At 45.0% G+C, this 21,265-nt stretch overlaps 1 long non-coding RNA gene across 1 annotated transcript in view; it reads left to right on the top strand.

Annotated features, from left to right (window-relative positions):
* The window catches only part of LOC142244320 (uncharacterized), a 57,402-nt gene that overhangs the window by 29,156 nt on the left and 6,981 nt on the right, over positions 1-21,265 (top strand). The window contains exon 3 of the long non-coding RNA XR_012724505.1: positions 20,495-20,565. This is a non-coding gene — a long non-coding RNA (uncharacterized LOC142244320). The remainder of the gene's footprint in view (positions 1-20,494; positions 20,566-21,265) is intronic.

Below are 21,265 nucleotides of genomic sequence, written 5' to 3'. Positions count from 1 at the left end.
AGAAAAGAAAAATGCTACTGCACATGGTGTTATTTATTAATACGCAATGAATGGTAACTGCACTATTCAAACCCTTGCGTTGGTCCATGGTGGTTAAACCACAACCAATTCACTAAGAATTGGTATTATAATCCTATTAAGAATTGTAATAATGCTGTCTTTCGAGTATTGGCAGCCCCATCGCCTAGGAGCCATGGCCGATAGCCGTGCAAGGCCAGCCGCGGGCGGACTCTTTATCGCAGGTTCCGAAGCCTGAGGGTGGGTGTCTTTGCCTAGATCCCAAGCCTAATATTGGGTATCTTTTGTTGGTTCCCAAGCCATAATGTTCAGTCTAAGTGGTCTGGAATTGTTGCTTCAGCGATGGATCTGCAGCCCAGTACAAAAAATTTCAAAACTTTTCGCAACTTGTGCCACCACAATGCTGATTTCAATATCAGCGCTGAATGGAATTTTTTTGGTACCAGTCATGGAAAGTCGCCCTGTGATGGGATTGGAGGGACAGCAAAGAAGTTGGCAGCTCCTGCCAGTCTTCAACGCCCAACTGAAAACCAAATACTGACCCCGGTGGATTTATTCAACTTTTGCAACGAGCAACTGCATGGAATCAAGTTTTTTTTTGTTCCAAAAGAAAAAATTGACGAAATACGGGTAGTTCAAGAGGAAAGGTTCAAAGATGGACATACAATTGATGGAACAAGAGAAAATCACCAGTTTGTGCCAATTGATGACAAAAAGATTTGCATTTCAAGGGTGTCAAATGACCCATCATCTTTCATTGCCCATGTAGATAGATCTGTCAGATCAGAAATGCCTTTTGTGCCAATTGCAAACCTCCTGCCAGGGCAATACATTGCCTGGATTTACGATAGGAACTGGTGGATTGGAAATATTTCTGAAATTTCAGTCGACGACCATAATGCATTAATAAATTTTATGCATCCTCATGGACCAGCTAGCTTCTTTCACTGGCCTGTGAGAAATGATACATGCTGGATTCCCGAGCAGTCAGTCATTGCAATAATTCCAGCACCAGCTACAACAGCAATCGGCGACAATATAGCTTCTCTGAACCGATTATGTTGCAAATTCAGCAACAATTCCAGACCACTTAGACTGAACATTATGGCTTGGGAACCAACAAAAGATACCCAATATTAGGCTTGGGATCTAGGCAAAGACACCCACCCCCAGGCTTCGGAACCTGCGATAAGGAGACCGCCCGCGGCTGGCCTTGCACGGCTATCGGCCATGGCTCCTAGGCGATGGGGCTGCCAATACTCGAAAGACAGCATTATTACAATTCTTAGTAGGATTATAATACCAATTCTTAGTGAATTGGTTGTGGTATAACCACCATGGACCAACGCAAGGGTTTGAATAGTGCAGTTACCATTCATTGCGTATTAATAAATAACACCATGATCAGTGGCATTTTTCTTTTCTTAAACTGAGAGACTCCAAAAAAACCCCAATGATCCTTGTAGAGAAAAATGTGCTTTTTCTAATGATATCAGAATTAATATATTTCTTCGGCGCGCCATTGGGAGACCCAGACGATTGGGTGTATAGCTACTGCCTCCGGAGGCCACACAAAGCACTACACTAAAAAGTGTAAGGCCCCTCCCCTTCTGGCTATACACCCCCCGTGGGATCACGGGCTGCTCAGTTTTATGCTTTGTGCGAAGGAGGTCAGACATCCACGCATAGCTCCACTGTTTAGTCAGCAGTAGCTGCTGACTATGTCGGATGGAAGAAAAGAGGGCCCATACTAGGGCCCCCAGCATGCTCCCTTCTCACCCCACTTTTGTCGGCGGTGTTTGGTAAGGTTGAGGTACCCATTGCGGGTACGGAGGCTGGAGCCCACATGCTGTTTTCCTTCCCCATCCCCCTGAAGGGCTCTGGTGAAGTGGGATCTTACCGGCCTCCAGACTCTGAGGCCGGGCTCCATCCACAGACCCGGAGATCCTGCTGGATACGGAGCTGGGTACCGTCAGGGACAAGGCCCTGCAACATTCAGGTACTCTGTGTCCCCGTACAGACAGGCACAGACACACTCCAGCGTTGCTGGGTGTACTAGTGCGCCGGGGACAGTAGCGCTGCGCGCTTGGGTTATACTCACTGCAGCTTTGCTGAGTGAGTTTATGTGTGGGGAACTACCGCGCCGGCCGCCATGGTGACTGCGGCGCGGCTGAGACTTGTGGTGCGCCGGGGACTTCGCGCCGACCGTGCTTTTACGACGGCAGCGCTTGTAAATCTAGTCCCCGGCTTCTGCGGCCTAGTTACGCTTCGTTCCCGCCCCCAGCCCTGTCAGTCAGGGAAGGGGAGAGACGCTGTACAATAGTCAGCGCCGAGGGCTGGAGTCTTATTTACATACTCCAGCCCTCTCACTGGGCACAGTGGGACGCCAGTTTCCCGCTCTTTGTCTGCAGCACGCCCACGGCCCGCCCCTCTTCACAGGACGCCGGCAGCCATTCCTGCACGCAGTCTGAGCTGGAGAACGGACATAGCCCTGGGAGACCCAGACAAGGGATTCTGGCGACCACACACCCGCTGTTAAGCGGGCGGTAAGCAGCACCTAGGTGCTGACCCCACTAGTGCCACAGTGTTGTTTTGTGTACTTTTGTCTGTACCTATATATTGCACTGTACGGTCGCTTCTTGGCTTATACCCCTATATTGCTCTGAGGAGACAACAGCATGTCATCCGCAAAAAGCAAGGGTGCCAAGGCACGGGCTTCATATGCTGCCTGTACCGCATGTGGGGCTGATCTACCGGCAGGTTCCACTGACCCCCATTGTGTGCAATGTTCGGTCCCTGTGCCACTTCGTCAGCCGGAGTCTATGCTAGTAGTGGCCCAGGCAGAGACGCCTGTGAACCCTGCCCCGGTGACGGGGACAGAGTTTGCAGTTTTTGCTGATAAGATGTCTGTGACTATGACAAAAATTCTAGAAACTTTGCAGTCCAGGCCGGTCACTCAGACCATGGGTACTGCTGATTCAATGTTCCCCGGTCCCCCTCAGTTGGAACTAATCCGTGCTCCAAGGGGGTCCCAGGCATCACAGGCTGAAGGCTCTGACTCGGACGACAGTCCCAGGCAGCCTAAGCGAGCTCGCTGGGAGAGACCCTCGGCGTCATCACGCTGGTCAGGGTCTCAGCGAGAGGATTCTCTGTATGATGAGACAGAGCTAGGTGATCAGGAGTCTAATCCTGAGACTGCTCTCAACCTGGATACCCCTGATGGTGACGCCATGGTGAATGATCTTATAGCGGCCATCAATAGACTGCTGGATATTTCTCCTCCAGCGGAGGAGGCAGCAGCACAGCAGGAGAAATTCCATTTCAGGTATCCCAAACGTAAATTGAGTACTTTCCTGGACCACGCTGACTTCAGAGAAGCAGTCCAGAAACACCATGCTTATCCAGATAAGCGTTTCTCCAAACGTCTTAAGGATACACGTTATCCCTTTCCCCCTGACGTGGTCAAACGCTGGACCCAGTGTCCAAAGGTGGACCCCCCAATCTCCAGGCTTGCGGCTAGATCCATAGTTGCAGTGGAAGATGGGGCTTCACTTAAAGATGCCAATGACAGACAGATGGACCTTTGGTTGAAATCTGTCTATGAAGCTATCGGCGCGTCGTTTGCTCCAGCATTCGCAGCCGTGTGGGCACTCCAAGCTATTTCAGCTGGTCTGGCGCAGGTGGACTCTGTCATACGTCCATCAGTGCCGCAAGTGGCGTCCTTGACCTCGCAAATGTCTGCGTTTGCGACTTACGCTATCAATGCGGTCTTGGACTCTACCAGCCGTACGTCAATGGCGTCCGCCAACTCTGTGGTTTTACGCAGAGCCTTATGGTTAAAGGAATGGAAAGCAGATTCTGCTTCCAAAAAATGCTTAACCAGTTTGCCATTATCTCAAGACAGACTGTTTGGTGAGCAATTGGCGGAAATCATTAAACAGTCCAAGGGTAAGGACTCTTCCTTACCCCAGCCCAGATCAAGCAAACCTCAACAGTGGAGGGGACAGTCGAGGTTTCGGTCCTTTCGAGGTTCGGGCAGGGCCCAATTCTCCTCGTCCAAAAGGACTCAGAAGGAGCAGAGGAGCTCAGATTCGTGGCGGACTCACTCACGCCCAAAGAAAGCAGCCGGAGGAACCACTTCCAAGCCGGCTGCCTCATGACTTTCGGCCTCCTCTCTCCGCATCCTCGGTCGGTGGCAGGCTCTCCCGCTTTTGCGGCATTTGACTGCCACAGGTCAAAGACCGGTGGGTAACAGACATTTTGTCTCACGGGTACCGGATAGAGTTCAGTTCTCGTCCTCCGCCTCGGTTCTTCAGAACTTCCCCACATCCCGACCGAGCCGATGCTCTTCTGCAGGCGGTGTGCTCTCTAAGGGCAGAAGGAGTGGTGATCCCTGTTCCTCTTCAGGAACGAGGTCAAGGTTTTTACTCCAATCTGTTTGTGGTGCCAAAAAAGGACGGCTCTTTCCGTCCTGTTCTGGACCTAAAACTGCTCAACAAGCACGTGAAAACCAGGCGGTTCCGGATGGAATCTCTCCGCTCCGTCATTGCCTCGATGTCTCAAGGAGATTTCCTAGCATCAATAGACATCAAAGATGCTTATCTCCACGTGCCGATTGCTCCAGAGCACCAGCGTTTTCTACGCTTCGTTATAGGAGACGAACACCTTCAGTTCGTAGCCCTGCCATTTGGTCTGGCGACAGCCCCACGGGTTTTCACCAAGGTCATGGCAGCAGTGGTAGCAGTCTTGCACTCTCAGGGACACTCGGTGATCCCTTACTTGGACGATCTACTTGTCAAGGCACCCTCTCAAGAGGCATGCCAACACAGCCTGAACGTTGCGCTGGAGACTCTCCAGACTTTCGGGTGGATCATCAACTTTTCAAAGTCAAATCTGTCACCGACCCAATCACTAACATATCTTGGCATGGAGTTTCATACTCTCTCAGCGATAGTGAAGCTTCCGATGGACAAGCAGCGTTCACTACAGACAGGGGTGCACTCTCTCCTTCAAGGCCAGTCGCACCCCTTAAGACGCCTCATGCACTTCCTGGGGAAGATGGTGGCAGCAATGGAGGCAGTCCCGTTTGCGCAGTTTCATCTGCGCCCACTTCAATGGGACATTCTCCGCCAATGGGACGGGAAGTCGACGTCCTTAGACAGGAAAGTCTCCCTTTCCCAGACGGCCAAGGACTCTCTTCAATGGTGGCTTCTTCCCACCTCATTATCACAGGGAAGGTCCTTCCTACCCCCATCCTGGGCGGTGGTCACGACAGACGCGAGTCTGTCAGGGTGGGGAGCAGTTTTTCTCCACCACAGGGCTCAGGGTACGTGGACTCAGCAGGAGTCCACCCTTCAGATCAATGTTCTGGAAATCAGGGCAGTGTATCTTGCCCTACAAGCCTTCCAGCAGTGGCTGGAAGGAAAGCAGATCCGAATTCAGTCGGACAACTCCACAGCGGTGGCATACATCAACCACCAAGGCGGGACACGCAGTCGGCAAGCCTTCCAGGAAGTCCGGCGGATTCTGATGTGGGTGGAAGCCACGGCTTCCACCATATCCGCAGTTCACATCCCCGGCGTAGAAAACTGGGAAGCGGACTTCCTCAGTCGCCAGGGTATGGACGCAGGGGAATGGTCCCTTCACCCGGACGTGTTTCAGGAAATCTGTCGCCGCTGGGGAAGGCCGGATGTCGACCTAATGGCGTCCCGGCACAACAACAAGGTCCCAATTTTCATGGCACGGTCTCGCGATCACAGAGCTCTGGCGGCAGACGCCTTAGTGCAAGATTGGTCGCAGTTCCAGCTGCCCTATGTGTTTCCCCCTCTGGCACTCTTGCCCAGAGTGCTACGCAAGATCAGGTCCGAGTGCCGCCGCGTCCTGCTCGTCGCCCCAGACTGGCCGAGAAGGTCGTGGTATCCGGATCTGTGGCATCTCACGGTCGGCCAACCGTGGGCGCTACCAGACCGGCCAGACTTACTGTCACAAGGGCCGTTTTTCCATCTGAATTCTACGGCCCTGAACCTGACTGTGTGGCCATTGAGTCCTGGATACTAGCATCTTCAGGATTATCCCAAGGGGTCGTGGCCACCATGAGACAGGCTAGGAAGCCCACGTCTGCTAAGATCTACCACAGAACGTGGAAGATTTTCTTATCCTGGTGCTCGGCACAGGGAGTGTCCCCCTGGCCATTTGCATTGCCTACTTTTCTTTCCTTCCTGCAATCTGGTTTGGAAAAAGGCTTATCACTCGGCTCCCTTAAAGAGCAAGTCTCAGCGCTATCGGTATTTTTTCAAAAGCGTCTAGCACGACTTCCTCAGGTACGCACGTTCCTGCAGGGGGTTTGTCACATCGTCCCTCCGTACAAACGGCCGTTAGATCCATGGGATCTGAACAGGGTACTAGTTGCTCTCCAGAAGCCGCCCTTCGAGCCTCTGAGGGATGTTTCACTTTCTCGACTCTCACAGAAAGTGGCCTTTCTGGTAGCGGTCACGTCTCTTCGGAGGGTATCCGAGCTGGCAGCGCTGTCATCCAAAGCTCCCTTCCTGGTTTTTCACCAGGACAAGGTAGTGCTGCGCCCCATTCAGGAGTTTCTCCCTAAGGTGGTATCCTCTTTTCATCTCAATCAGGATATCTCCTTACCTTCCTTTTGTCCTCATCCAGTTCATCGGTTTGAAAAGGATTTGCATTTGTTGGATCTCGTGAGAGCACTCAGAATCTACATTTCCCGCACGGCGCCCCTGCGCCGCTCGGATGCACTCTTTGTCCTTGTCGCTGGTAAGCGCAAAGGATCGCAGGCTTCCAAATCCACCCTGGCTCGATGGATCAAGGAACCAATTCTTGAAGCCTACCGTTCTGCTGGGCTGCCGGTTCCATCAGGGCTGAAGGCCCATTCTACCAGAGCCGTGGGTGCGTCCTGGGCATTACGACACCAGGCTACGGCTCAACAGGTGTGCCAGGCAGCTACCTGGTCGAGTCTGCACACTTTCACCAAACATTATCAGGTGCATACCTACGCTTCGGCGGACGCCAGCCTAGGTAGAAGAGTCCTGCAGGCGGCGGTTGCCTCCTCGTAGGAGAGAGCTGTTTTGCAGCTCAAACTTGAGGTATTAATTTACCCACCCAGGGACTGCTTTTGGACGTCCCAATCGTCTGGGTCTCCCAATGGAGCGCCGAAGAAGAAGGGAATTTTGTTACTTACCGTAAATTCCTTTTCTTCTAGCTCCAATTGGGAGACCCAGCACCCGCCCTGTTTCCTTCGGGATTTTTGTTTTTTTCGGGTACACATGTTGTTCATGTTGAACGGTTTCAGTTCTCTGATGTTACTTCGGATTGAATTTGTTTAAACCAGTTATTGGCTTTCCTCCTTCTTGCTTTAGCACTAAAACTGAGCAGCCCGTGATCCCACGGGGGGTGTATAGCCAGAAGGGGAGGGGCCTTACACTTTTTAGTGTAGTGCTTTGTGTGGCCTCCGGAGGCAGTAGCTATACACCCAATCGTCTGGGTCTCCCAATTGGAGCTAGAAGAAAAGGAATTTACGGTAAGTAACAAAATTCCCTTCTTTTAGGGGTACCCTTTTTGAGAAATTTGACCTAAAATAGGTAAAATTCGTTTTTTTAAAGTTTGTCATCATATGTGGGTGTGAATATTTCCACAAATACATATGCTTTGACCGTGATATTGCAGCAATGCACAGTCATGTAGATGTTTGGTGTACACGGCAAAGCACCAGTTACTATTGGTTTTTGGTCTTGAGCTATATATGGGCAAAGTTAGGCAAATATTTTATGCGAGACGTTTTACAAGCTACTTTGACACAAAATTGCGGCCGAAATATTGTTTTGTCATAGCCGGTAATAATTTTATCGTGTTTAGCAGCAAAAGTTGAGCTAGTATGCCAAATTTCAGCATCATAGCCAGTATAGAACTCTAATGGCTATGTGCCAAAGTTTGCAAAATCCTCTTAGCTGAAGCCGCAGGCTTGGTGGGACCTCCAGTGAAAGGTAAACAGTGCCCAATGTATTTGAGATCTGGCCCTAAAAATTTACAGAACCCCTTTTCAAACATACATGTACATCCTTATAAATTTTCAGCAAAATCGGAGAAGGTCGAGTGGGGACGATTTTTAAAACTGGTCCACTTGATGTGGAATGACCCAAAGGTAGAAATGTTAAATGACCCCTCTCTGGGACTTCTAGTGTTAATGAGGTTAGAACTCTGGAACATTTCAACGGATCACTGTGATTCGGAGTTTTTCTTTTGTGACATATTGTACTTCATGTTAGTGGTAAATTTAGAATATTTTTTCGCTTATTTATGAAAAAAATTGAAATTTTGCAATTTTTAATCTAAAACCAGAAAATTATATCCCACAAAATGGTTAATAAATAACTTTTTCCAATGTCTACATCAGCACAATTTTTGAGACTTAACAAAAAAAAAATTAGGAAGTTAGAAGGGTTCAAAGTCTATCAGCAATTTCTCATTTTTCCAACAAAATTTACAAAACCATTTTTTTTTTAGGGAGCACATCACATTCGAAGTAACCCTGCTGGTCTGTTCACATTTATGATACACTTGTACTGTTTCAGGTCAATATGACCCGATCTATTAAAATCTTGATCTTTTTAGCTACTGTGTTTTATTTGAATACCTAATTCATTATTAAACTGAGCATTGTTGATCATAAACAAATGAAAAATTAAATTAAAACTTTTTTTTTTCAGAAAAAGGTTACATGGGCTGTTTGCAATTATGTTATCTTTATAGCATACTGTACACAAATAACAAACATGCTTTAGCTTTCTATTACTATAACATGAAATCTAACTAAATCTAACGTTGTGATAACATATTTTATAAAATAACAAATGATAAATAATTTCAGTTTTTCTTTCTAAAAAGGTTGAACAGGTTTTACATTGAACACAATTATAAAACACATGTCCTTTACATAGAGATTTTGCACACCCAACACGTCAGATTTGTTTTATTATCACCAGAAGACAGAAGCCACACTTCTTTTTTTTGCCTGGAAGCTGTGCTGGTGGAGGCCGTGGAGTCTTTCTTGAGCATGCTGCTTGGCACTCTTCACAATGGCTGTTGCTCCTTTGCTTCTGGGGTTTACTTTTCTGGCTTCGATATACAGCCTAACTAGTGATTTTTCCAGTTCTCCAAGAAAAATTATTTTATGCAGCTTATTTCTGTTCCAGTTGGGATTGATTTCTCTCCATAAAACGCATTTTTTCAATGGGAAGGGGGGTCATGTGACACATCAAACACATAGAAAATTGCAGAAGAAAAACAATGGTGTGCTCATTTTTAACGTAGCTTTATTCATTATAAAGTTATTGACACGTTTGTGATAAGGAACGAGAGTAACCCACTAAAGGATGTGCTCAAAGTGCTGTCCATAGTGTTGAATTGTCAACGTGATTCTCTTCTCCCACTCTTAAGACACCGAGAGCAATACCGCTGAAGAAATGCTACCACAGGCCTCCTGTATCCGTTGTTTCAGGTGCCTCATATCCTGGATCTGCGGTATTGCTCTTGGTGTGACTCCATTTTGTAAACTAGACCCCTCAAGAAAATTTATTTAGATGTTAGGTGAGCATATTGAACCCCAGGTGCTTCACAGAATTTTTTAACGTTGAGCCATTAAATACATTTTAACCACAAATCTTGTATTAACCATTAATTTTTCAAATTCACTAGGTTACCATGAGATAATAGAACCGATAATTTTGTTCTTCGATATCACCTGAGTATGCCAATACACCATATGTGGTTAAGAACTACTTTTAAGGCACAGTACAAAGTGAAGGGAAGCAATGCCATATTAAAGTGCAGATTTAGTTGGAATGGTTTGCGAGTGCCATGTCACATTAGCAGAACCCCTGAGGTGCTATAACAGCAGAAACCACCCTCAAGTGACCCCATTTTACAAACTGCACCCCTCAATGAATTTATCCAAGGGTGCAGTTAATATATTTACACCACAGGTGTGTGCCAAAATTTTATACTATTGGGCTGTGAACAAAAAATAATTACATTTTTACCACCAAATTCTTGTTTTAACCCAATGTTTCCAATTTTTACATGGGGAATAGCTAAAACAAGCCGCATAATGTGTTACACAATTTCTCCTAAACGTGGCAATACCCCACTTGTGACTGTGCAGTACTGTTTGACCACACCAAAGGGCTCAGGAGGGAAGGAGTGCCATTTGATTTTTTTGGAGTACAGATTTTCCTAGAATAGTTTACAAACTCCATCTGCAGAGCCCCAAAGTGCCAGGACAGAATAAACCCCCTTAAGTTACCAAATTTTGGAAATTATGACACTCTGGGAATTCATTTACGGGGGTAGTGACGATTTAGTCACTGGAAAACACCCATGGTGTCAAAAGCAGTTAATGTACCAGAATTAAAAATTGCACATAGGTCCTTGTCATGCCCAGCACATTGTAGTGCCCGTAAATTGTGCCCAGCTTGTGTTTCTGGATACCTGTAACCCATAAAGTAAGCGGGCTTCCTCACTACAATGCCAGACATGTGGACGCTAATTGTGGTTTAGGCACACTGTGGTGCTCAAAAAGAAGGCGAGCATTTGGATTTGGGAAAGCAGATTTTTCTTATTTAAGGAGGGAGCCATAGCACTCTTCAGAACCTTTCTGCTACCAGGAATGTGGAAGCCCCCAATATTTCCGTTAACAGATGACAGACCTGAGAGGGGACGTGTGTTGTTGGTTGAATTGAATGCTGTTTGGTGGCAATTTGGGTACAGAACCTTTTGTATCATGTCACATTTATCTTGCGCTCTATGCTAAGCACTTACATTGGGGTTTCCATCTACCGTATTTTGCGTATTATGAAATGCATTTGAAATTTAGAGAGAGAAAATAGGGAAAGAATATTTAACATTAAAAACGGGTGTCCAGCTTATAATCCTAGAGTCCCTTTACTGGGGCGAGACGGGGATACGCTGACGGAGCTGGGTCACAGGAGTCAGGGTCACAGCTAAAGAACGTCGGCGGCTGCATGAGAGGGGAAATGCTATGGGCCCGGGGCTTGGATGAGGGGGTGTCGTGATGATGCGATGGGGGCGCCATTGATCTCCAGGCAGTTGACTCTATGGGCTTCAGGTAAATGGCTGTGGAGGCTGCACAGGCGCAGATTGAGATCTTGTAGAGTAATTTTCCTGAAGTCCATCGCGTCCACTGCTTGGACATCAATGGCTCCGCATCGCACTGCCGTGACACCCCCTCTTCCCGGGTCCACAGTATTGCCCCACTCATGCCACCACCACTGTTGTTCAGCTGCGACCCTTCCTCCTGTGACCCCGCTAATCCACTGACACACCCCCCCCGCCCCCTCCTTTCTGGTGCTCTTTGTTCGTATTATAAGACATACGACCATTTTCCCCCAATTTTGATGGACAAAAGTCTTATAATCCGATAAATCTGAAATACATGATTCGGAATCATTTGACGGAATCATTCACTAATGAGGCAGCACAGTTATCCCAAACTCCGTTCGTACCCTGTTCAGTGGTGTCCATCTTTTGAAAGGTGCACAAAACTGTTGATGACCGCACTTTTGTGCATGTTTGAAATGATCCTTAAAAAGTTGGACACTGCTGTGTCACAAGTCAGATGGAAGGTTAAACTGACTCCTTCTGCCCCATTACAGTGAATTTTCATTGGGAATTATGTCTGAATCACACTTTTCAGAGATTTAACACTTATTCCCTGGTATAAGCGTTCAGCATAGAGCGCAGGATAAATGAGCTGCGCCGTACTGTGGTCTTCGGGAGGCAGAATGAACAAATCAAGAGGAAGTGAAAAATTGCATCTTTTATGCCTTTCACTTAGCGGAATAAGTAATTAGGCGGCTTTATTCCTACTGGTCAGTACGATTACAGCGATACTAGATTTATATAGTTGGGATATTTTTGTTTGGGTTTTTTCAGGTTTGGCTATCACACAAAAAAGCTTTTACAAAATGTTTTTTTGTATCACTACATTTTGAAGGCTATAGTATTATTTTTCTGTCGACAGTCATGTGAGGGCTTATTTTTTGCGGGATGAGTTGTAATTTTTATTGGTACCATTTTAGAACACAATTTTTGATCATGTTCTTTTCTGTTTGTGAGGCAGAATCAAGAAGAAAGTCAGGAATTGTTTTTTGTTTTATTTCTTTTTTACGCAGTTCACAGTGTTGTAAAAGTGATAAGACAGTACCATCTACAGTGTGTGTGTGTGTGTGTGTGTGTGTGTGTGTATACATATACAGTGAGTACAAAAAGTATTCAGTCCCCTTTAAATTTTTCACTGTTTCATTGCAGCCATTTGTCAAATTAAAAAAAGGTTTTTTTTCTCATTAATATACACTCTGCACCCCAGCTTGACAGAAAATAAAACAAATGTAGAAATTTTTCCAAATTTTTAAACAAGAAAAACTGAAATATCACGTGGTCATTTAAGTATTCAGATCCTTTGCTTAGTATTGAGTAGAAGCACTCTTTTGAGCTAATACAGCCATGAGTCTTCTTGGGAATGATGTAATAAGTTTTTCACACATGGATTTGGGGATCCTCTGCCATTCTTCCTTGCAGATCCTCTCCAGTTCCGTCAGGTTGGACAGTGAATATTGGTGGACAGCCATTTTCAGGTCTCTCCAGAGATGCTCAATTGGTTTTAGGTCAGGGCACTGGCTGGGCTATTCAAGAATGGTCACAGAGTTGTTCTGAAGCCACTCCTTTGTTATTTTAGCTGTGTGCTTAGGGTCATTGTCTTGTTGGAAGGTAAACCTTCGGCCAAGTCTGAGGTCAAGAGCACTCTGGAAGAGGTTTTTTCCAGGATATCTATGTACTTAGCCACATTCCTTTCCTTCAATTGCAACCAGTCGTTCTGTACCTGTAGCTGAAAAACACCAACCTGGCATGATGCTTCATCCACCATGTTTCACTGTGATGAGGTACCTGGTTTTCTCCAAACATACCGCTTAGAATGATCACCAAAAAGGTCTATCTTCGTCTCATCAGACCAGAGAATCTTATTTCTCATAGTCTGGGAGTCCTTAATGTGTTTTTTTCCAAACTCTATGCGGGCTTTTATGTTTTGCACTGAGGAGAGGATTCCGTCGAGCCACTCTACCATAAAGGACCGACTGTTAGAGGGCTCCTGTGATGATTGACTGTGTGCAACTTTCTCCCATCTCCCTACTGCATCTCTGGAACTCAGTCACAGTGATCTTGAGGTTGTTCTTTACCTCTCTCACCAAGGCTCTTCGTCCATGATTGCTCAGTTTGGTTCGACGGCCAGGTCTAGAAAAAGTTCTGGTGTTCCCATACTTCTTTCATTTAAGGATTATGGAGGCCACTGTGCTGCTAGGAACCTTGACTACTGCATAAATTAGTTTGTAGCCTTGGCCATATCTGTGCCTTGCCACAACTCTCTCTGAGCTCGTTGGACAGTTCCTTTGACCTTATGATTCTCATTTGGTCTGACATGCACTGTGACCTGTGAAGTATTATATAGCCTAGGTTCACACACTGCGTATTTTTTAACGCTGCGTTTTTGTGCATTTTGCGGCAAAAAAACGCACAAAAACGCACCCGCGGCAAAAAAACGCAAGTGCGTTTTTACCGCGATGTGGTGCGTTTTTTGCTGCGTTTTGCTGCGTTTTTGCTCACTGCGAACAATGCCATTAAAGTTTGTTGAAGAAAAAAAAAGAAAAAAGTATGTCATTTCCTTCTTCAATATGCTCTTCATTCTCCACTAGTGCATTCAGGAGAGCAGACAGCTGCAGAACTACAAGGCTCAGCTTGCTCAATCCAGGACTGTATGCTGGAGGGAGAGGCAGGGCGAGCAGAACTACAAGGCTCAGCATCCTCCATCCAATAGTGTATGCAGGAGAGCAGACAGCAGCTGCAGAACTAGAAGGCTCAGCATCCTCCATCCAGGACTGTATGCAGGAGGTTTTTTTGCCCCCCCCCTCCCAAATGACATGGGCTTCGCTATATTTTTGTATGCTAGCCAGGTACAGCAGGCAGGTACGGGCTGTCCCCAACCCCCAGCTGCCTGTTTGTACCCGGCTGGTAACCAAAAATATAGGGAAGCCCTTTTTTTTTTTTAATTATTTCATGAATTTCATGAAATAATTAAAAAAAAAAATGACGTGGGCTTCGCTCAATTTTTGAGTCCAGCCAGGTATAACTAGGCAGCTGAGAATTGGAATCCGCAATGCAGGGTGCTCATGCTTTCTGGGCACCCCCGCTGCGAATTGCAGTCCACAGCCACCCCAGAAAAATGGCGCTTTCATAGAAGCGCCATCTTCTGGCGCTGTATCCAACTCTTCCTGCTGCCCTGGTGACGGTTGGCTCGCTGGGTAATAATAGGGTTAGGGCTAGCTGTATATTATCAGCTATCCCTAAGCCCGAAATTCATGGTGTCACGCCAATATTAGACATGGCCACCATGAATTTCTAGTAAAGATAAAAAAAAAACACACAGAAAAATATTTTTATTAGAAATAAAACACAACACAATTAGTGACTCCATCTTTATTGAAATAAAGAACCCCCCTCCGCAGTAATCCTGGGTCAAGGGTCCCGCGCCATCCAATCCGGATCCAATATCATCTGATCGGTTTGCTGGAAGGCAAAGCGATCAGATGATGTGTCAGGTTCAAGGATGTGAATCAAATGACACAGCAGCTGATTGTATTAAAGCCGTTTATACAATCAGCTGAAGCAACAGTGCAAAAAAAAAATACTCACTTATGTGCTGATTACCGGCAGCTCCTGGAGCGGAGTCTGATCCCGCCCGATCGCTCCAGGAGCTGCCGGTAATCAGTGATGAAGTCTCCTTACGGCATCAACTGATAGGTGAAGCCGGCCGGGCGCCGGCGTCGCCGCGAGACTTACGATCAGCTGACGCGTCAGGTGACCACATCAGGTGATCCATCGCCAGGTCCTGCAGCCATCGGACGTGCCCGGGGACACTGCACACAGCCGGAGCGGAGGTACCAGGAGAGGAGCTGGGAGCGGACATGGCACCGAGAGTCTGCAGACACGTGAGTATGACATTTTTTTTTTCTGCTGTTCACTTTTGATTTCACAGTTGCTTCCACCTCCCACCCGGCCATGGCGCCGCATGGCAGCAGACATGCACAGGACTGGAGGTGGAAGCGGCGGTGACAGTACCGGGAGGATTCATGCTTCTGTGTTTACTGACAAAAGGAATCCTCTTCCTGTACATGTCACTTTACTACCCACCCCTTGCGTTTATAGCTGCGTTTTTAGTCATAGAAACACACTAAAACACAGCTATATTTGCAATTTGCGTTTTTCATTGCATTTTTGAACATCTCATTCAACTCAATGGGTGGAAAACGCAATGAAAAACGCAAAAATATTTGACATGCTGCGTTTTTGTGTGCAGCACAAAAATGCAGCTAAATAAAACGCTGTGTGCAGACAGCAAAAATGAAAACTCATAGACTTTGCTGGGGAAGCAATGTCACAGCGTTTTCTGAGCAAAGACGCACCCGAAAAACGCCGCGAAAAACGCACTTTGTGAACTTACCCATACGCTGGTGTGTGCCTTTCCAAATCAAGTCCTATCAGTTTAAACACAGCTGGACTCCACTGAAGGAGTAGAACCATCTCAAGGAGGATCACACGGAAATGTACAGCATGTGACATAAGGCTACTTTACATGCTACGACATCGCTAGCGATCTCATTAGCGATGTGAAATTCTAGATCGCAAGTGCGATCTTTAGAGATCGTACATGCGTAAAATAACCTATGTGCAATCTCTAAAGATCGCACTTGCGATCTAGAATTTCACATCGCTAATGAGATCACTAGCGATGTCGTAGCATGTAAAGTACCCTTTTAATGAGTGTCTGAGCAAGGGGTCTGAATACTTATGACCGTGTGATATTTCAGTTTTTCTTGTTTAATACATTTGTAAAAATTTCTACAGTTCTGTTATTTTCTGTGAAGATGGGGTGCAGAGTCTACATTTAATGAGAAAAAAATGAACTTTTTTGAATTTACCAAATAGCTGCAATGAAACAGAGTGAAAAATTGAAAGGGGTCTGAATACTTTCCGTACCCACTACAATATATATATTTTATATATGTATATATATATATATATATATATATACAGTACAGAACAAATGTTTGGACACACCTCATTCAAAGGGTTTTCTTTATTTTCATGACTCTGAAAATTGTAGATTCACATTGAAGGCATCAAAACTATTAACACATGTGGAATTAAATACTTAACAAAAAAGTGTGAAACAACTGAAAATGTCTTATATTCTAGGTTCTTCAAAGTTAGCCACCTTTTGCTTTGATTACTGCTTTGCACACTCTTGGCATTCTCTTGATGAGCTTCAAGAGGTAGTCACCGGAAATGGATTTCACTGCACAGGTGTGCCCTGTCAGGTTTAATAAGTGGTATTTCTTGCCTTATAAATGGGGTTGGGATCCTCAGTTGTGTTGTGCAGAAGTGTGATGGATACACAGCTGATAGTCTTCCTGAATAGACTGTTAGAATTTGTATTATGGCAAGAAAAAAAGCAGCTAAGTAAAGAAAAACCAGTGGCCATCATTACATTAAGGAATGAAGGTCAGTGAGTCCGAAAAATTGGGAAAACTTTGATGGTTTTTGCCACTGCACTTGGGGACACTTTCAAACGCTACAAAGAAACTGGCTCACATGAGGACCGCCCCAGGAAAGGAAGACTAAGAGTCACCTCTGCTGCGGAGGATAAGTTTATCCGAGTCACCAGCCTCAAATTGCAGGTTAACAGCAGCTCAGATTAGAGACCAGGTCAATGCCACACAGAGTTCTAGCAGCAGACACATCTCTAGAACAACTGTTAAGAGGTAACTTTGTGCAGCAGGCCTTCATGGTAAAATAGCTGCTAGGAAACCACTGCTAAGGACAGGCAACAAGCAGAAGAGACTTGTTTGGGCTGAAGAACACAAGGAATGGACATTAGACCAGTGGAAAGGTGTTCTTTGGTCTGATGAGTCCAAATTTGAGATCTTTGGACCCAACCACCGTGTCTTTGTGCGATGCAGAAAAGGTGAACGGATGGACTCTACATGCCTGGTTCCCACCGTGAAGCATGTAGGAGGAGGTGTGATGGTGTGGGGGTGCTTTGCTGGTGACACTGTTGGGGATTTATTCAAAATTGAAGGCATGCTGAACCAGCATGGCTACCACAGCATCTTGCAGCGGCGTGCTATTCCGTCCGGTTTGCATTTAGTTGGACCATCATTTATTTTTCAACAGGACAATGACCCCAAACACACCTCCAGGCTGTGTAAGGGCTATTTGACTAAGGAGAGTGATGGAGTAATACGTCAGATGACCTGGCCTCCAGTCACCAGACCTGAACCCAATCGAGATGGTTTGGGGTGAGCTGAACCACAGAGTGAAGGAAAAAGGGCCAACAAGTGCTAAGCATTTCTGGGAACTTTTTCAAGACTGTTGGAAGACCATTTCCGGTGACTACCTCTTGAAGCTCATCAAGAGAATGCCAAGAGTGGGCACAGCAGTAATGAAAGCAAAAGGTGGCTACTTTGAAGAACCTAGAATATAAGATATTTTCAGTTGTTTCACACTTTAAGTATTTCATTCCACATGTGTTAATTCATAGTTTTGATGCCTTCAATGTGAATCTACAATTTACAGAGTCATGAAGATGAAGAAAACTCACTGAATGAGAAGTTGTCCAAACATTTGGTTTGTACTAAATATATCTATGTATCTATCTATACATGTATATGTGTGTGTATATGTGTGTGTATATACAGTTAGGTCCAGAAATATTTGGACAGTGACACAAGTTTTGTTATTTTAGCTGTTTACAAAAACATGTTCAGAAATACAATTATATATATAATATGGGCTGAAAGTGCACACTCCCAGCTGCAATATGAGAGTTTTCACATCCAAATCGGAGAAAGAGTTTAGGAATCATAGCTCTGTAATGCATAGAGTCCCTTGTCCAATTACTTTTGGTCCCTTGAAAAAGAGGAGGCTAAGGGCTGCAATCAACTCTGAAGGCGTCTCCCTCGTTAACCTGTAATCAATGAAGTAGTTAAAAGGTCTGGGGTTGATTACAGGTGTGTGGTTTTGCATTTGGAAGCTGTTGCTGTGACCAGACAACATGCGGTCTAAGGAACTCTCAATTGAGGTGAAGCAGAACATCCTGAGGCTGAAAAAAAAGAAAAAATCCATCAGAGAGATAGCAGACATGCTTGGAGTAGCAAAATCAACAGTCGGGTACATTCTGAGAAAAAAGGAATTGACTGGTGAGCTTGGGAACTCAAAAAGGCCTGGGCGTCCACGGATGACAACAGTGGTGGATGATCGCCGCATACTTTCTTTGGTGAAGAAGAACCCGTTCACAACATCAACTGAAGTCCAGAACACTCTCAGTGAAGTAGGTGTATCTGTCTCTTAAGTCAACAGTAAAGAGAAGACTCCATGGAAGTAAATACAAAGGGTTCACATCTAGATGCAAACCATTCATCAATTCCAAAAATAGACAGGCCAGAGTTAAATTTGCTGAAAAACACCTCATGAAGCCAGCTCAGTTCTGGAAAAGTATTCTATGGACAGATGAGACAAAGATCAACCTGTACCAGAATGATGGGAAGAAAAAAGTTTGGAGAAGAAAGGGAACGGCACATGATCCAAGGCACACCACATCCTCTGTAAAACATGGTGGAGGCAACGTGATGGCATGGGCATGCATGGCTTTCAATGGCACTGGGTCACTTGTGTTTATTGATGACATAATAGCAGACAAGAGTAGCCGGATGAATTCTGAAGTGTACCGGGATATACTTTCAGCCCAGATTCAGCCAAATGCCGCAAGGTTGATCGGACGGCGCTTCATAGTACAGATGGACAATGACCCCAAGCATACAGCCAAAGCAACCCAGGAGTTCATGAGTGCAAAAAAGTGGAACATTCTGCAATGGCCAAGTCAATCACCAGATCTTAACCCAATTGAGCATGCATTTCACTTGCTCAAATCCAGACTTAAGACGGAAAGACCCACAAACAAGCAAGACTTGAAGGCTGCGGCTGTAAAGGCCTGGCAAAGCATTAAGAAGGAGGAAACCCAGCGTTTGGTGATGTCCATGGGTTCCAGACTTAAGGCAGTGATTGCCTCCAAAGGATTCGCAACAAAATATTGAAAATAAAAATATTTTGTTTGGGTTTGGTTTATTTGTCCAATTACTTTTGACCTCCTAAAATGTGGAGTGTTTGTAAACAAATGTGTACAATTCCTACAATTTCTATCAGATATTTTTGTTCAAACCTTCAAATTAAACGTTACAATCTGCACTTGAATTCTGTTGTAGAGGTTTCATTTCAAATCCAATGTGGTGGCATGCAGAGCCCAACTCGCGAAAATTGTGTCACTGTCCAAATATTTCTGGACCTAACTGTATATATGCGTGTATATATATATATATATATATATATATATGTATATATATATATAATCTCAGTATGTGGGTTTCTCATCGAATTCATTAAAATCTTGGATCCCCGGACATCTCACAGATGCAACAAACTTACCTGTGGTTGAGGCGTCAGTGGTTTCTCACCGCTTTAATAAAGTGCATGCAGGTGACCTGAAAGGATTTTCTTTCATAGGCATAGAGAAAGTTTTCAAACTGGAGAGAGGGGGAGATATGCAGAAAAAAGTTTTGTCCAGAGAGAACAAGTGGATGTTCACATTAGATACTAGAACACCACATGGTTTTAATAGCAGGATGGATTTTGCGATATATTGAAAAAGTGTTTTTGGTCAGTTTTTGAATTTGATCCTTTTGATCTATTGTTGGTCATAATGTTAATATATTCATTACAGTTTTTTTTATTCGGATCTTTCATGTTATTTCATAAAAATCACTCATAAAAATCATGTGTTTATTGCTTACATTTTTACTCTCCATTACTTAAAATGCATTGCATCGTTAATGGTTTTATTATAATAGATTTTTTTCTGCACATTTATATGTATTTTTTTGTATTCTTTGTTGTATCTTTCTACAGGCTATGCTTGTAGTGTTGTTTTTTGTGCTATTTTCTGTATTATCATGTGATGCGTTATTTCAACGGCTGCCACTAGGGTGCTCTCCATTCGATTGCAACACCTGTGAAGATTTTCGATTACAACTTGACTGCAATCAATTGTTCTTATAGGAGCCCTAGCACACCTTCAGATCAGTTTTAGCTTGGACCGTGAAGAAGGCGGTTTATACCGCCGAAACGGGATGTCCGTAACGCACCTTTTCCTACCATTTATTATTTTACAGCTGTTGAATTTATTGGTAGAAAAATTTAAAAATGTAACGTTTTATGCCAACTGGACCTCTTGATAATTGCTGGATCCTTTTTTCTTTTTATACATTGATTTAAGATCTACTCCCGGTCTGGATCCGTGCACCTTTCAGGATAACAGGAGGAACTATTCATTCAGAGCTGTCACAGGTGAGCTGGTCTACATCTTCATTGCCATATATATAATTACTATCTGTAGAACCCGGCGTTGCCTGGGATAGTAACGGTCTCTCTCCCAGTCTGTTTGTCTCTGTGTCTGTTTGTCTCTGTGTCTGTTTGTCTCTGTGTCTGTTTGTCTCTGTGTCTGTTTGTCTCTGTGTCTGCTTGCCTCTGTGTCTGCTTGCCTCTGTGTCTGCTTGCCTCTGTGTCTGCTTGCCTCTGTGTCTGCTTGCCTCTGTGTCTGCTTGCCTCTGTGTCCGCTTGTCTCCGTGTACGCTTATCTCTGTGTCTATGTGTCTGTTTGTGTGTCTGAAGAAAAAACAAGATATAGCCAGCACTAAATGTGCACTACTGCACTAAAAATTTCAAACTGTACTTATTATTAAAATTTGAGATTTTTGGCAAAAAATTGCAATTTCTTGACCTACCGCGCCACGTGACAGCAAATCTCTTTGGGGCAGTCCTACTCTAAAATATTTTTATTTAAAATGTGCCATATGGCCTCCATATATGAAAAAAATAGAACTACTTATAGCAGCACCTACCTGGTGCTTTTCAATCCTGTACCCATGACTGAATCATGGCTGTGGGCGGGACAGGCCCAAGCAAATATGTTGCTTGTAGTAAATAGCCTGTGGACAGGGTTTGATGGCCGCATGTGAACAGCCACCAATTGCCAAAGTCAGGACAG

The sequence above is a fragment of the Anomaloglossus baeobatrachus genome, chromosome 6, assembly GCF_048569485.1.
Source record: "Anomaloglossus baeobatrachus isolate aAnoBae1 chromosome 6, aAnoBae1.hap1, whole genome shotgun sequence".
NCBI lineage: Eukaryota > Metazoa > Chordata > Amphibia > Anura > Aromobatidae > Anomaloglossus > Anomaloglossus baeobatrachus.
Note: the sequence above shows the minus strand (reverse complement) of the source record. Positions and strands in the feature narration are given on the sequence as shown.